The sequence below is a fragment of the Coregonus lavaretus genome (genome assembly GCF_964263955.1).
Source record: "Coregonus lavaretus genome assembly, chromosome: 20".
Taxonomy (NCBI): domain Eukaryota; kingdom Metazoa; phylum Chordata; class Actinopteri; order Salmoniformes; family Salmonidae; genus Coregonus; species Coregonus lavaretus.
The window spans coordinates 15,672,903-15,689,590 of NC_140007.1; the positions used below are offsets into that span (position 1 = coordinate 15,672,903).

General features: G+C 47.2%; 1 protein-coding gene across 1 annotated transcript in view; it reads left to right on the forward strand.

Moving 5' to 3' along the window:
- Positions 1-16,688, forward strand: part of LOC311148223 (agrin-like) — a 175,812-nt gene that overhangs the window by 6,836 nt on the left and 152,288 nt on the right. The window lies entirely within an intron of this gene.

Here is a 16,688-nt window from a genome sequence, read left to right on the forward strand (position 1 = left end):
CATGTAAGAAAAACAACAGACAGAATGCTGATAATGATCTGAGCCCATATCTACTGAAGCTGTGAACAAAAGGCACCTCTGGGGGCTTGGCGACTCTGTCCGATAATTGCTCAATCACTCGCTTCATAGGTCAGCACATTTGCAAAAGCTGTTTGTGAGAAAGGGCGCTGTTGTGTTCAAATGTATCAATTTAGAGCGGCTTTAGACCATGAATATGATTGTCTCGCCGAGTCACGACAATGGCTTTTGTCGATGCCAAATGGGTGTCCGTGGTCAGCACCTGCCGCTGCAGCTTGATTGAAGCATTTCTCTACTTCACCTCACCTTAACAACTGGGGAGAGGAGAGAGACATCTCTGGTTTGATTTTTCGACTCCCTTAATCAAAGTGAGGTGCTCCAAAGGTTCAATCACACGGCATCACGATCCGCCGCAGATATCTGTTTACTTTTTAATGACACAAGATTGCTTCGACAAATGATTTGCGCTCTCGACGAGAAGAGGTCTTTGTTTTTTGTTGTTGTTGTTGAAATAAATAGTGTCACCGAGCCAAGTCAAGTATGTGCAGGTGAGAAACCGAGTGCAGTCAGTGAGGCAATACAGTACATCTCTCCATTTTCCCTCCAAGAATGGTGGCTCTTATCGATCGCAGTGGCGATTCAAGTTTTGGCTTGTCTGAAGGGCATAGTTTGTTTCTGTGCTAGTCAAGCATTTAAAAGGCTCTGCTGCTGGCCCTTAATTACATTTCCAATAGTCCTGTAGGCTCTCAGTCAGCGGAACAGGGTTGGTTTTTTGGTCCAAGCAAACATAAAAGAGCAGCAGTAGCCATCTGCAGTCTTCAGTTAACCCCGAGGGACAAAGTTTCTGCGGATCATTTAGTTGCTGATGAGATTAGTGGGCCAAATACACTAGCCCCACTCCTATGACTAGCTGAATGTTGTGCCGTGGGGACATGGTGGTAGATGCTCCAGTAGCCTACCAAGGCTCTTATATAGCTCAGCCATTAGTCAAATCTGTTCTACAGAGGAGGGCTATTCTACTGAACTTGTCCTCAGTCCCAAGGACACACTTCCAGATACTTAATTAACCAAAATCAGAGAGATATATTAAAGAATCTGCAGACTTTTAAAACATCCTCTTTGTCTCTGAACTTGTTTTTGGGCAGATTCTTTCTTCTTGTTAGCGAGGAGAGATGGAGAGAAGTGTTTTTTTTTTATCGGCAGATCAGAACTAGATAGCCTATAGGGAGACACTGATGATCTGCTGTCTTTGCAACACGAGTCGAGAGCACTTGCACAGTATTTGTGGCACGAACCACCTACAATTAGACGGCAGATTCCACCCAATAAATGAGTGCTAATCACCAGACGAAAGGTGACAAAGTCACAAAGCACCCTCTAATTAGTCTCTCTGCTGCGCCTTAAAGTGCCAGTCTCTGCACTCAGTCCACAGTCATTATGGCCCGTCATCTCCAGACAATAATAAGACTGCTGTGACAGTGTTTTACCCAGCAACAGCAAAGTCTCAGTCCGTTGTTCGAGGTAGAACAACACGGGTTGGACTTTGGTGAGGGGTCAGTTCTATTGCATTGCTAGCGGCCTTTAGCTAGCCAATGTTGTCAATGTAATGTTTATAATGAGAGCAATTTGCATATTCTATACACCCAACTCTCTGGTTCTCTGCCCCTGGTCATTGCAATATTTACATATTAAACATAATGTAAGTTTCCTCTTTCACAGTCCGATTGCTATAATGGCTATTATAGGATATGGATATTTACTGGAAGAACAGTGCAGATGCAAAGTTTGGTAACAGAATGACAGTTTGTGCTGTTTGTGTCATCGTGTTACCAAATTTTGCATCTGAACTGTTCTTGAAGTAAATGTGTTTTTGTAAAATGTTATGTAGAAATTGTTAAAATTCGTCCTTGTGCATAGAGTTGTATGGTTTATTTAACTTTGCAATCGTTGGAATTGCCCTATTCTATTTGATAGTATGGCGATCAATTCCGAGGAGCCAGTGTGACTCCAGCAGGTAGAGCACCAGTTGGTTCAGTCCTGGCATTTGTTTTGACACTCCTGTCAGTCAGATTTAAGTAGAGTCAATGTACTCTCAAGTTAAGTGATAACTAACAGGTGAGTGAGAGAGCTTTACTCACAGCCTTAGGTGACCAGACATTGTTAAATCTGGGCTAAATTGGGCCACGAAGACAAAAACAAGGATCGAAATGGGAAACCTGAGCTACCTACCTCCAGTCGGGTTTGTCTCCGTGGTAGCTAGCTGTCTCCCACACCTCCTCTCCTGGCTGTAATGAATAAACCGCCTGTGAATCCTTCAATTTGGCGTTTGTCACAGAAAGTGTCCCCCGGAGGATACTCTGTACCAGAAGACATAATAGATGTTTGAATTGAAAAGTGATTTGATCTAGGACTGGGAGGGTTTCTGCGACGAAGGGGAAAGTGCTTGTGGGCTTACTTACACTCTTCCCAGAACACTTCTTCCTCTTTAAAGATGTGCCAAAAACTTTCTCTGCAGCAGCTTTGAAAGACTCCCATCCCCCCCACTCTCCACAAACTCCACTTCGATGAAAAACTGAAGAGAAAAACACAGTCTCACACAGTGGCTGTCATTTATTCAGTCAACGCTTTCCCTGTGTTCTTTACAGTACGCCTCACTCAGAAAGAGAGGCAGAATTAATTATGACTAGTCGCTTATCTTAATTAAATCAAAAATCTACCTAATCTTTTTTTTTGGGGAGGTGGGGCTGAGGATGGGCTCATATCAATATATCAAAGGTACCAGGACTGTAAACGCTCCTCTCTCTCACGGATTGGCATTTTGCTCTGTGAGAAACGAGACTGGCTTGTCATTCCTAGCCCTCGACGAGAAGCAGCAGCGCAGGCTAGCTCTAGGCTCGTGTTTTTTGCCTTGACGTTATCAGGGCAAAGTTTGTTGCCCTCCAAAAGTATACAGACGCATCTAAACCCAAAACTGCACTCTGTACTTCTCTCCAGGAAAGTCTGTCTCTCTTCTGTACTTTTGTGGAGTCAGCAGATGCTTGCATAAGCATCTCGCCGTACACACGCAGAGCTCGACGGGAAGCGGCAACCAGGAGAAACAAATTGGGTGCATTTTGACATTCCGCCTGTCTGCACTCGTCAGACTGTCTGACAAGGCTCCCATACAGCCTCGATGAGCAGAGGTGTGATGCGCCGCCGAGTATTGATCTGTGCCTGGAGAATGGAGAGCCGGAGAAAATATGTGGGTCAAAAGGAACACGTGTAGACTGGCAGGGATTGACCGCTGAGCTGATTTGTTCCTGATTCCTTGGCCAGAGTAATTGTTAATGCTGACGGCTGGGGCGATTTGACATGCCCAGAAATATTGTCCACTCAAGCTTGCCTTGCCCTTGCGAAACCACCACGAACAGTCAGTGTATGGTGTATGTTGTAGCATGTCAGATAGTGGGCAGATTAACTCCTGACAATGATGGGGTTGGATCTCTGGACAACAGACAGCTAGGCTATCCCTGATATCCCTGTCATAGCTGAAGTTTGAAATACATGAAGCTATTATCCACAATAGAAATGTCCAAAAGAACAGCAGTAGGCTATGCTTCTCAGGTGTCACTTGACCTATTGTACAGTTCATATCGCACAAAGTCGACCCATTCCCAATCAGATTGGTGATCAAAGCTTTTACGACTGTCCACTCTATGCACTACTTATTCGTAGTTATGTAGGACTATTATTGTACTGGTTAAGGCCCCTTCATAATTGGAACTGTACTGAACAAGAATATAAACGCAACATGCAACAATTTCAAAGATTTTACTGAGCTACAGTTCATATAAAGGAAATCAGTCAATTTAAATAAATTCATTAGGCCCTAATCTATGGATTTCACATGACTGGTGCAGCCATGGGTGGGCCTTGGAGGGTATAGGCCCACCCACTGGGAGCCAGGCCCAGCCAATCAGAAATAGTTTTTCTCCACAAAAGGGCTTTATTACAGACAGAAATACTCCTCAGCAGCCCCCCCACCCACCCTCAGACGATCCCGCAGGTGAAGAAGCCGGATGTGGAGGTCCTGGGCTGGCGTGGTTACACGTGATCTGCGGTTGTATAAATAAGAAATAAGCTTTTTGTGCGTATGGAACATTTCTGGGATTTTTTTATTTCAGCTCATAGGACCAACACTTTACATGTTGCGTTTATGTTTTTGTTCAGTGTATATCTGCGAACATTCTGTAGAATCTAGATAGATTCAGCTTTGAATTGTTTGGAACACTCTAAATCCATGGCAGATAAGACTGCTCTCTTCTAGTGTTATTTCTCATAATTACGACCATGCACAGAAAAGAGGGATGTGATAAATCGACTGCATGCTGTCTTTGAAATAGGGGGATATATTGGTGAGAAATTCAGCTACGGGATGAATTTCTTCTAGCTAATTAATGAATTGGCCATTAAAGGGAGCCGATATTACTCCCAATAGTCTAATAGTAGAACGAGGGTTTGTGGGACGCGCGGGTCGACGTCCCCATCATTGTCCTATACTCATTGCAATTAGTGCGTGAAATGGCTCATATTTCTATAAACTACTCTTATGTTCTTTGTGTGTGGTTCAGAGAGAGGCTGTTCTGTCCCATTGAATCGGCATGTCCTTCATTTACACTCATTAACTCAGTGAATTATTCAATGAATTCATTTAGTGACTCATTGTTAGACTTAAGCTGGGGGGAAGTGATGGACAGGTTTTATTATAATTTAATTGTGACTCGTTATGTGAGGAAATAGACATGGCTTACCGCTTTCGCCATTTACTTTTTAACAAGTAGTAAATATATCGCATTACAAAATTCTGTAATTACGGTCTTCCCCAATAAATGTTTTCTTTATAGAAAATTGAACCTAATGAAGCATTTTACATCGCATCTGTTCCAATCGTATCCGCTCTTAGAACGAGTGCGTAGATTTTCATTACATACGAATAAGTACATTTTTATTGGATAAGTTTGCCTTTTATTGTGATCAGTTGGGAGTTTATAGGCTTGTCATCCTTGGACTTTTCACCTCTGTCTAACCTGAAGAGTTCTGTGTTTACTTTGACTTTTACCACACCGGTAAAGGATGGACACACACACACATTTATAAGTCAGATGGCCTCTCACCAGTGTTTGTGTGTGAGAGAGAGGGAGACAGACCAGCACACTGCTACACTAAGGCCAAACAGCCTGGCAGTTGTATTCAAATGGTCTCTCAGAGGAGCCTGTAGCACTGCATGGATGATGGAGAGGGTGAGACAGCCAGACTCCAGGAAACCATAAATCTCTCCCCTAATCCCAAAATGCAGACTGCCCATCCTAGTCTGAGTAGTAACCCAGAGACACACACTCTCACGCAAACTAAGGAAAGAGATTGTTTACCAAGCGAAGTCAGCTTGTCGCATCTTCTTCTGTGGTTACTGTATCTCAAGTCTATATATGAGTTGAGGTGTGTGTGTACATTGCAACTGACGAACATACATCACACACAAACACACAAACACCATTTGTGGTCAATACATCTAATTTGTATAGTCAACCCGACCTCTTTCTCCTTTGATTGGCTTGTTTGATATATGTGCCCCGCACCACTGCACACAATTACAACATGCAAGGCTCCCAGCCAACGTGCCACTGACACCATTTACACTGGCCAGCTCTGTGACAATGGAGACACACCCGCAGTCCCCCATAGGCCTACACACTGTCCCTCTGGGGGATACTGATGTATGCGTTTCAGCATGCCTGCCTGTATCTCTTCTCTGCTTTCACTATGAAAAAAACAACACTGATTCCCTTTCAAATAGCTTGTGCGTGAAACATATTGCATGCTGATACTGCTCCGTCTGCCTTGGTTTTAATGAGTATTAAGGTGCTAGTAGGCTTCCTATCGCAAGGAAGGAAACGAGAGCCATGGGGAAAGAGAGGAAATAAGAGAGCAAGAGAATACGAGAGGGAGAGAGCGAAAATATAAAAGAGAGAAAATGAGAGAGCAAGGATGTTTTGAGGGAAAGAGGAGCTGAGATGGTGTTTTTTCTTTTCTATAAACCTTTCTTTCTCCACACCTGTTTTTTGTAAAAAATAAAATATTCTGTTTTTTTCTTTCAATGATATACCTTGGATTCTCAAATTGAAAGGGAACAAATAGGGGCTGTTTTGTATGCCAGCGCGTCCATGCGACTCCTGGAGAACTGTCACGCCCTGGCTCTGGGACTCTGTTATGTTGAGCCAGGGTGTGTGGTTTCTATGTGTGTTGTGTGCTAGGGTGATTTTCTAGTTCGTTTGTTTCTATGTTGGCCGGTGTGGTTCTCAATCAGAGGCAACGTGAATCAGCTGTTGCTTGTTGTCTCTGATTGGGAACCATATTTAGGTAGCCTGTTTTTTCCACAGTGTTTGTGGGATCTTGTTCCGTATGGTTTGTGGAACCGTAGGACTTCACGTTTCGTATCGTTTGTTGTTTTGTTCGTTGTGTGTACACTGAAATAAATATGTACGCATATCACGCTGCGCCTTGGCCCGCTTCTTCTCAAGACGATCGTGACAGAAGATACCACCACGACTGGGTCAAGCAGCGTGATGAGGAGAGAGGTTGGAATTGGGAGCAGTGGAGTGAGAGTTGGGCGAGAACCATGGAGGCCTGGTCCACGGGGGAGAGACAAGCCTATAATTTTTTTAGGGGGGGGGCTCACGCCGTGGACGACGGGGCAGCAGGAGTACGGGATAGAGTGGTTCAGAGGGTTGGCAGAGGAGGCCGCCAGGTTACGGGAGTTACTGGACACCAGGGGGAAGGAGAATGTAGAGGCACGGCGAGAGGTACTGGGGTGTGTTGCCAGTCCGGTCCGGCCCGTTCCTTATCCCCGCGTAGGGCCAGTGGTGTGTGTCCCCAGTACGGTCCGGCTTGTTCCTGTCCCTCGCACCGAGGCTGTGGTGCGCGTCGCCAGCCCGGTCCGGCATGTTCCTGTCCCTCGCACCAAGCCTGTGGTGCGCGTCGCCAGCCCGGTCCGGCATGTTCCTACCCCTCGCACCAAGCCTGTGGTGCGCGCGTCAGCCCGGTCCGGCCTGTTCTTGCTCCCCGCACCAAGCCAGTGGTGCGCTTCGTCAGCCCGGTTTGGCCCGTCCCTGCTCCCCGCACCAAGCCTGTGGTGCGCGTCGTCAGCCCGGTCCGGCCTGTTCCTGCTCCCCGCACCAAGCCAGTGGTGCGCTTCGTCAGCCCGGTCCGGCCTGTTCCTGCTCCCCGCACAAGCCAGTGGTGCGCTTCGTCAGCCCGGTTCGGCCCGTCCCTGCTCCCCGCACCAAGCCAATGGTGCGCGTCGTCAGCCCGGTCCGGCCTGTTCCTGCTCCCCGCACGAAGCCAGTGGTGCGCTTCGTCAGCCCGGTTCGGCCCGTCCCTGCTCCCCGCACCAAGCCAATGGTGCGCGTCGTCAGCCCGGTCCGGCCCGTCCCTGCTCCCTGCACCAAGCCTGTGGTGCGCGTCGTCAGTCCGGCACAGCCCGTGCCTGTTCCACCGGTGCCTGGTCCGGCACCGGTCAGCTGCTCCACTCCGGAGCTAGAGCAATCCGCTCCACCAGTGTTCAGTCCAGCTCCGGCCAGCAGGGCCAGACCGGACCAGGGGCGCTTTGGGGGGTTTGTTGGAGGGTGGGGGTCAAGCCCGGATCCGGAACCGCCTCCGAGGAGGAATGCCCACCCGGCCCTCCCCTGTTCGGTTTATGTTTGGCGCGGTCGCAGTCCGCGCCTTTGGGGGGGGGGGTGCTGTCACGCCCTGGCTCTGGGACTCTGTTATGTTGAGCCAGGGTGTGTGGTTTCTATGTGTGTTGTGTGCTAGGGTGATTTTCTAGTTCGTTTGTTTCTATGTTGGCCGGTGTGGTTCTCAATCAGAGGCAACGTGAATCAGCTGTTGCTTGTTGTCTCTGATTGGGAACCATATTTAGGTAGCCTGTTTTTTCCACAGTGTTTGTGGGATCTTGTTCCGTATGGTTTGTGTAACCGTAGGACTTCACGTTTCGTATCGTTTGTTGTTTTGTTCGTTGTGTGTACACTGAAATAAATATGTACGCATATCACGCTGCGCATTGGCCCGCTTCTTCTCAAGACGATCGTGACAAGAACCTTGCATCCAGATGCATAATGATAGCAGCGACTGCCGGCGTCAGTGGGAGAGTGCAGAGAGGAGCAGCTGGAAAAAGGTGGAGAGTTCGAAGGGAGTTTTCTTTGGTGTAGGAGCTAGTTATAGAGTTTGTGTACGAGTGTATTTACAATTGAAGGGTGAGAGTGGGCAGCTGTTGTGAAGATGGTCTCTTTAGGTGTTTTTTATTTATTTTTATTTAACCTTTATTTAACCAGGTAAGCCAGTTGAGAACAAGTTCTCATTTACAACTGCGACCTGGCCAAGATAAAGCAAAGCAGTGCGATAAAAACAACAACAACACAGTGTTACATATGGAATAAACAAAACGTACAGTCAATAACACAATAGAAAATCTATATACAATGTGTGCAAATGTAGTAAGTTATTGAGGTAATGCAATAAATAGGCCATAGTGATCAAAATAATTACAATTTAGTATTAACACTGGAGTGATAGATGTGCAGAAGATGATGTGCAAATAGAGATACTGGGGTGCAAATGAGCAAAATAAATAACAATGGAAATAACAATATGGGGATGAGGTAGTTGGATGGGCTAATTACAGATGGGCTGTGTACAGGTGCAGTGATCAGTAAGCTGCTCTGACAACTGATCCTTAAAGATAGTGAGGGAGATAAGTGTCTCCAGCTTCAGAGATTTTTGCAGTTCATTCCAGTCATTTGCAGCAGAGAACTGGAAGGAATGGCGGCCAAAGGAGGTGTTGGCTTTGGGGATGACCATTGAGATATACCTGCTGGAACGTACTACGGGTGGGTGTTGCTATGGTGACCAATGAGCTAAGAGCTAAGATAAGGCGGGGATTTGCCTAGAAGTGATTTATAAATGACCTGGAGCCAGTGGGTTTGGCGACGAATATGTAGTGAGGGCCAGCCAACGAGAGCGTACAGGTCACAATGGTGGGTAGTACAGTGGGGAGAACAAGTATTTGATACACTGCCGATTTAGCAGGTTTTCCTACTTACAAAGCATGTAGAGGTCTGTAATTTTTATCATAGGTACACTTCAACAGTGAGAGGGAATCTAAAACAAAAATCCAGAAAATCACATTGTATGATTTTTAAGTAATTAATTTTTCATTTTATTGCATGACATAAGTATTTGATCACCTACCAACCAGTAAGAATTCCGGCTATCACAGACCTGTTAGTTTTTCTTTAAGAAGCCCTCCTGTTCTCCACTCATTACCTTTATTAACTGCACCTGTTTGAACTTACCTGTATAAAAGACACCTGTCCACACACTCAATCAAACAGACTCCAACCTCTCCACAATGGCCAAGACCAGAGAGCTGTGTAAGGACATCAGGGATAAAATTGTAGACCTGCACAAGGCTGGGATGGGCTACAGGACAATAGGCAAGCAGCTTGGTGAGAAGGCAACAACTGTTGGCGCAATTATTAGAACATGGAAGAAGTTCAAGATGATGGTCAATCACCCTCGGTCTGGGGCTCCATGCAAGATCTCACCTCGTGGGGCATCAATGATCATGAGGAAGATGAGGGATCAGCCCAGAACTACACGGCAGGACCTGGTCAATGACCTGAAGAGAGCTGGGACCACAGTCTCAAAGAAAACCATTAGTAACACACTATGCCGTCATGGATTAAAATCCTGCAGCGCACGCAAGGTCCTCCTGCTCAAGCCAGCGCATGTCCAGGCCCGTCTGAAATTTGCCAATGACCATCTGGATGATCCAGAGGAGGAATGGGAGAAGGTCATGTGGTCTGATGAGACAAAAATAGAGCTTTTTGGTCTAAACTCCACTCGCTGTGTTTGGAAGAAGAAGAAGGATGAGTACAACCCCAAGAACACCATCCCAACCGTGAAGCATGGAGGTGGAAACATCATTCTTTGGGGATGCTTTTCTGCAAAGGGGACAGGACGACTGCACCGTATTGAGGGGAGAACGGATGGGGCCATGTATCGCGAGATCTTGGCCAACAACCTCCTTCCCCCAGTAAGAGCATTGAAGATGGGTCGCGGCTGTATCGTCCAGCATGACAATGACCCGAAACACACAGCTAGGGCAACTAAGGAGTGGCTCCGTAAGAAGCATCTCAAGGTCCTGGAGTGGCCTAGCCAGTCTCAAAACCTGAACCCAAAAGAAAATCTTTGGAGGGAGCTGAAAGTCTGTATTGCCCAGCGACAGCCCCGAAACCTGAAGAATCTGGAGAAGGTCTGTATGGAGGAGTGGGCCAAAATCCCTGCTGCAGTGTGTGCAAACCTGGTCAAGACCTACAGGAAACGTATGATCTCTGTAATTGCAAACAAAGGTTTCTGTACCAAATATTAAGTTCTGCTTTTCTGATGTATCAAATACTTATGTTATGCAATAAAATGCAAATTGATTACTTAAAAATCATACAATGTGATTTTCTGGATTTTTGTTTTAGATTCCGTCTCTCACAGTTGAAGTGTACCTATGATAAAAAATTACAGACCTCTACATGCTTTGTAAGTAGGAAAACCTGCAAAATTGGCAGTGTATCAAATACTTGTTCTCCCCACTGTATATGGGGCTTTGGTAACAAAATGGATGGCACTGTGATAGACTACATCCAATTTGCTGAGTAGAGTGTTGGAAGCTATTTTGTAAATGACATTACCGAAGTCAAGGATCGGTAGGATAGTCAGTTTTACGAGGGCATGTTTAGCAGCATGAGTGAAGGAGGCTTTGTTGCGAAATAGGAAGCCGATTCTAGATTTAACTTTGGATTGCTTAATGTGAGTCTGGAAGGAGAGTTTACGGTATAACCAGACACCTAGGTATTTGTAGTTGTCCACATATTCTAAGTCAGACCCGCCGAGAGTAGTGATTCTAGTCGGGCGGGCTGGTGCAAGCAGCGTTCGATTGAAGAGCATGCATTTAGTTTTACTAGCGTTTAAGAGCAGTTGGAGGACACGGAAGGAGTGTTGTATGGCATTGAAGCTCGTTTGGAGGTTTGTTAACACAGTGTCCAATGAAGGGCCAGATGTATACAAAATGGTGTCGTCTGCGTAGAGGTGGATCTGAGAGTCACCAGCAGCAAGTGCGACATCATTGATATACACAGAGAATAGAGTCGGCCTTGATAATTGAACCCTGTGGCACCCCCATAGAGACTGCCAGAGGTCCAGACAACAGGCCCTCCGATTTGACACATTGAACTCTATCTGAGAAGTAGTTGGTGAACCAGGCGAGGCAGTAATTTGAGAAACCAAGGCTATTTAGTCTGCCAATAAGAATGCGGTGATTGACAGAGTCAAAACCCTTGGCCAGGTCGATAAAGACGGCTGCACAGTACTGTCTTTTATCGATCGCAGTTATTATATCGTTTAGGACCTTGTGCATGGCTGAGGTGCACCCATGACCAGCTCGGAAACCAGATTGCATAGCGGAGAAGGTACGGTGGGATTCGAAATGGTCGGTGATCTGTTTGTTAACTTGGCTTTCAAATACTTTCCAATCTCTGGGGATCTCAGACGATACGAAAGAGAGGTTGAACAGGCTAGTAATAGGGGTTGCGACAATGTCGGCGGCTAATTTTAGAAAGAAAGGGTACAGATTGTCTAGCCCAGCTGATTTGTAGGGGTCCAGATTTTGCAGCTCTTTCAGGACATCAGCTATCTGAATTTGGGTGAAGGAGAAGCGTGGGGGGCATGGGCAAGTTGTAGCGGAGGGTGCAGAGCTGGTGGCCGGGGTAGGGGTAGCCAGGTGGAAAGCATGGCCAGCCGTAGCAAAATGCTTATTGAAATTCTCGATTATCGTAGATTTATCGGTGGTGACAGTGTTTCCTAGCCTCAGTGGGTAGCTGGGAGGAGGTGCTCTTATTCTCCATGGACTTTACAGTGTCCCAAACCTTTTGGAGTTAGTGCTACAGGATGCACATTTCTGTTTGAAAAAGCTAGCCTTTGTTTTCCTAACTGATTGTGTATATTGGTTCCTGAAAAGTTGCATATCGCGGGGGCTGTTCGATGCTAATGCAGTACTCCACAGGATGTTTTTGTTCTGGTCAAGGGCAGTCAAGTCTGGGGTGAACCAGGGGCTATATCTGTTCTTAGTTCTGAATGTTTTGAATGGGGCATGCTTATTTAAGATGGAGAGGAAAGCACTTTTGAAGAACATCCATTTACATTTACATTTTAGTCATTTAGCAGACGCTCTTATCCAGAGCGACTTACAGGAGCAATTAGGGTTAAGTGCCTTGCTCAAGGGCACATTTACGTCATTTAGCAGACGCTCTTATCCAGAGCGACTTACAAATTGGTGCATTCACCCTATAGCTAGAGGGATAACCACTTTCTTTTGACTTTTTTTTTTTGGGGGGGGGGGGGGGGGGGGGGGTTAGAAGGATTACTTTACCCTATCCCAGGTATTCCTTAAAGAGGTGGGGTTTCAAATGTCTCCGGAAGGTGGTGAGTGACTCTGCTGTCCTGGCGTCGTGAGGGAGCTTGTTCCACCATTGGGGTGCCAGAGCAGCGAACAGTTTTGACTGGGCTGAGCGGGAACTATGCTTCCGCAGAGGAAGGGGAGCCAGCAGGCCAGAGGTGGATGAACGCAATGCCCTCGTTTGGGTGTAGGGACTGATCAGAGCCTGAAGGTACAGAGGTGCCGTTCCCCTCACTGCTCCATAGGCAAGCACCATGGTCTTGTAACGGATGCGAGCTTCAACTGGAAGCCAGTGGAGTGTGCGGAGGAGGGGGGTGACGTGAGAGAACTTGGGAAGGTTGAACACCAGACGGGCTGCGGCATTCTGGATGAGTTGTAGGGGTTTAATGGCACAGGCAGGGAGGCCAGCCAACAGCGAGTTGCAGTAATCCAGACGGGAGATGACAAGTGCCTGGATTAGGACCTGTGCCGCTTCCTGTGTAAGGCAGGGTCGTACTCTCCGAATGTTGTAGAGCATGAACCTGCAGGATCGGGTCACCGCCTTGATGTTAGCGGAGAACGACAGGGTGTTGTCCAGGGTCACGCCAAGGCTCTTCGCACTCTGGGAGGAGGACACAACGGAGTTGTCAACCGTGATGGCGAGATCATGGAACGGGCAGTCCTTCCCCGGGAGGAAGAGCAGCTCCGTCTTGCCAGGGTTCAGCTTGAGGTGGTGATCCGTCATCCATACTGATATGTCTGCCAGACATGCAGAGATGCGATTCGCCACCTGGTTATCAGAAGGGGGAAAGGAGAAGATTAGTTGTGTATCGTCAGCGTAGCAATGATAGGAGAGGCCATGTGAGGATATGACAGAGCCAAGTGACTTGGTGTATAGGGAGAAAAGGAGAGGGCCTAGAACTGAGCCCTGGGGGACACCAGTGGTGAGAGCACGTGGTGCGGAGACAGCTTCTCGCCACGCCACTTGGTAGGAGCGACCGGTCAGGTAGGACGCAATCCAGGAGTGAGCCGCGCCGGAGATGCCCAGCTCGGAGAGGGTGGAGAGGAGGATCTGATGGTTCACAGTATCAAAGGCAGCAGACAGGTCTAGAAGGACAAGAGCAGAGGAGAGAGAGTTAGCTTTAGCAGTGCGGAGAGCCTCCGTGACACAGAGAAGAGCAGTCTCAGTTGAATGACCAGTCCTGAAACCTGACTGGTTTGGATCAAGAAGGTCATTCTGAGAGAGATAGCAAGAGAGTTGGCTAAAGACGGCACGCTCAATAGTTTTGGAAAGAAAAGAAAGAAGGGATACTGGTCTGTAGTTGTTGACATCAGTGGGATCGAGTGTTGGTTTTTTGAGAAGGGGTGCAACTCTCGCTCTCTTGAAGACGGAAGGGACATAGCCAGCGGTCAAGGATGAGTTGATCAGCGAGGTGAGGTAGGGGAGAAGGTCACCAGAGATGGTCTGGAGAAGAGAGGAGGGGATGGGGTCAAGCGGGCAGGTTGTTGGGCGGCCTGCAGTCACTAGTCGCAAGATTTTATCTGGAGAGAGAGGGGAGAAAGAAGTCAAAGCATAGGGTAGGGCAGTGTGAGCAGGACCAGCAGTGTCATTAGACTTAACAAACGAGGATCGGATGTCGTCAACCTTCTTTTCAAAGTGGTTGACGAAGTCATCCACAGAGAGGGAGGGGGGGGGGGGGGGGGAGGATTCAGCAGTGAGGAGAATGTGGCAAAGAGCTTCCTAGGGTTAGAGGCAGATGCTTGGAATTTAGAGTGGTAGAAAGTGGCCTTAGCAGCAGAAACAGATGAAGAAAATGTAGAGAGGAGGGAGTGAAAAGATGCCAGGTCGGCAGGGAGTTTAGTTTTCTTCCATTTCCGCTCAGCTGCCCGGAGCTCTGTTCTGTGAGCTCGCAATGAGTCGTCAAGCCATGGAGCTGGAGGGGAGGACCGAGCCGGCCGGGAGGATAGGGGACACAGGGAGTCAAAGGATGCAGAAAGGGAGGAGAGGAGGGTTGAGGAGGCAGAATCAGGAGATTGGAGGGAGAAGGATTGAGCAGAGGGAAGAGATGATAGGATGGAAGAGGAGAGAGTAGTGGGAGAGAGAGAGCGAAGGTTGCGGCGGCGCGTTACCATCTGTGTAGGGGCAGAGTGAGGAGAGCGAGAGAGAAAAGGATACAAAGTAGTGGTCGGAGACATGGAGGGGAGTTGCAGTGAGATTAGTAGAAGAGCAACATCTAGTAAAGATGAAGTCAAGCGTATTGCCTGCCTTGTGAGTAGGGGGGGACGGTGAGAGGGTGAGGTCAAAAGAGGAGAGGAGTGGAAAGAAGGAGGCAGAGAGAAATGAGTCAAATGTAGACGTAGGGAGGTTGAAATCCCCCAAAACTGTGAAGGGTGAGCCATCCTCAGGAAAGGAACTTATCAAGGCGTCAAGCTCATTGATGAACTCTCCAAGGGAACCTGGAGGGCTATAGATGACAAGGATATTAAGCTTAAATGGGCTAGTGACTGTGACAGCGTGGAATTCAAATGAGGAGATAGACAGATGGGTTAGGGGAAAAATTGAGAATGACCACTTGGGAGAGATGAGGATTCCTGTGCCACCACCCCTCTGACCAGATGCTCTCGGGGTATGCGAGAACACATGGTCAGATGAGGAGAGAGCAGTAGGAGTAGCAGAGTTTTCAGTGGTAATCCATGTTTCCGTCAGCGCCAGGAAGTCGAGGGACTGGAGGGTAGCATAGGCTGGGATGAAGTCAGCCTTGTTGGCAGCAGAACGGCAGTTCCAGAGGCTGCCTGAGACCTGGAACTCCAGGTGTGTGGTGCGTGCAGGGACCACCAGGTTAGAGAGGCAGCAGCCACGCGGTGTGAGGCGTTTGTGTAGCCTGTGCGGAGAGGAGAGAACAGGGATAGGCAGAGGCATAGTTGACAGGCTGTAGCAGATGGCTACAATAATGCAGAGGAGATCGGAATGAAATGAACTAAACATCTGGGAAAGGAGAGAGCAAGGCCTCCCTCACCAAAAAAAATATATATAACTCTCCCAACTTCCACTTCAGAAACTATAATTGTTTCACTGAACCACCCGAATAAAACTCTCCCAACTTCCACTTTAGAAATTAGAATTGATGTAAACTACAGCGGTTCAATGTTTCAAGGACTAGACTCAACTTACTTTATTCAGCTAGCTAACTATGACGCCATAGCTAACTAGCATGCTGGCATCCAATAACACACAGTTTAGCACCAATACTTGGTTACAACAAACTACCAATAGTGTGTTAACACACTAAACAGATAATTCGTGTCCGTGTCTAGTTCTTTCATAACGCAGCAATGATTAAACGTTGGCTAGCTATCACAAAGATATTGTATTTAGCTACCACAGTACAGCCAGCTGGTAGTGTTGGCTAGCTAGCAATGGCTGCTGTGTTGACTTTGTTTGAAAAACAGCGTCGCTGCGAACGACTGTAGCTGGCTAAAAGGATATTGTATTTAGTTGCTACCGTTGCTAATAGCTACTAGCCAGCTAGTCCAGGAGGTGAGTTAGCTAGCTAGCTTCGTGCTACACCCGGCACCGCCGAACACAAAAGTAACCTACAATAACTACATACAGCAACTACCCACAACAGCCCACGATGCCTACCTATAATACCTAATAATATACAGCCCACGATGCCTACCTATAATACCTAACTACAATCTAAATACATAGTTTAAGCCTTACTCGACAAAGCCCAAGCTAAGTATAAAGCCAAACTTACCCAACGCCAGCTAACTGGGTGGCAGACTGCAATCAGTAGCTGTAACTAAGTACAGCAACTACCAACCACCTAACGTTAATGCCTCGGATAATGAGGTTAGAAAAACAGCTGAATGGTAGGTAGCAAGACGGCTCAATTACAGGTACTATTAAGCGTGAAATAACATTGGAAACAACTAACCACAGTTGCTAAAAGTTACCAGTAGCTACCCGCTAGCTAGCTAGCTTTGTTGGTCCAAGTAGTGGGTTAGCTAGCACTCGTGCTTCGCCGGGGTCCGCCAAATACAATACTTACCTACAATAATTACCTACAATAACCTACAATAACCTACAATAACTACCTAAGTAAACTACCTATAATACCTGACTACAATACCTACCTACAATCTA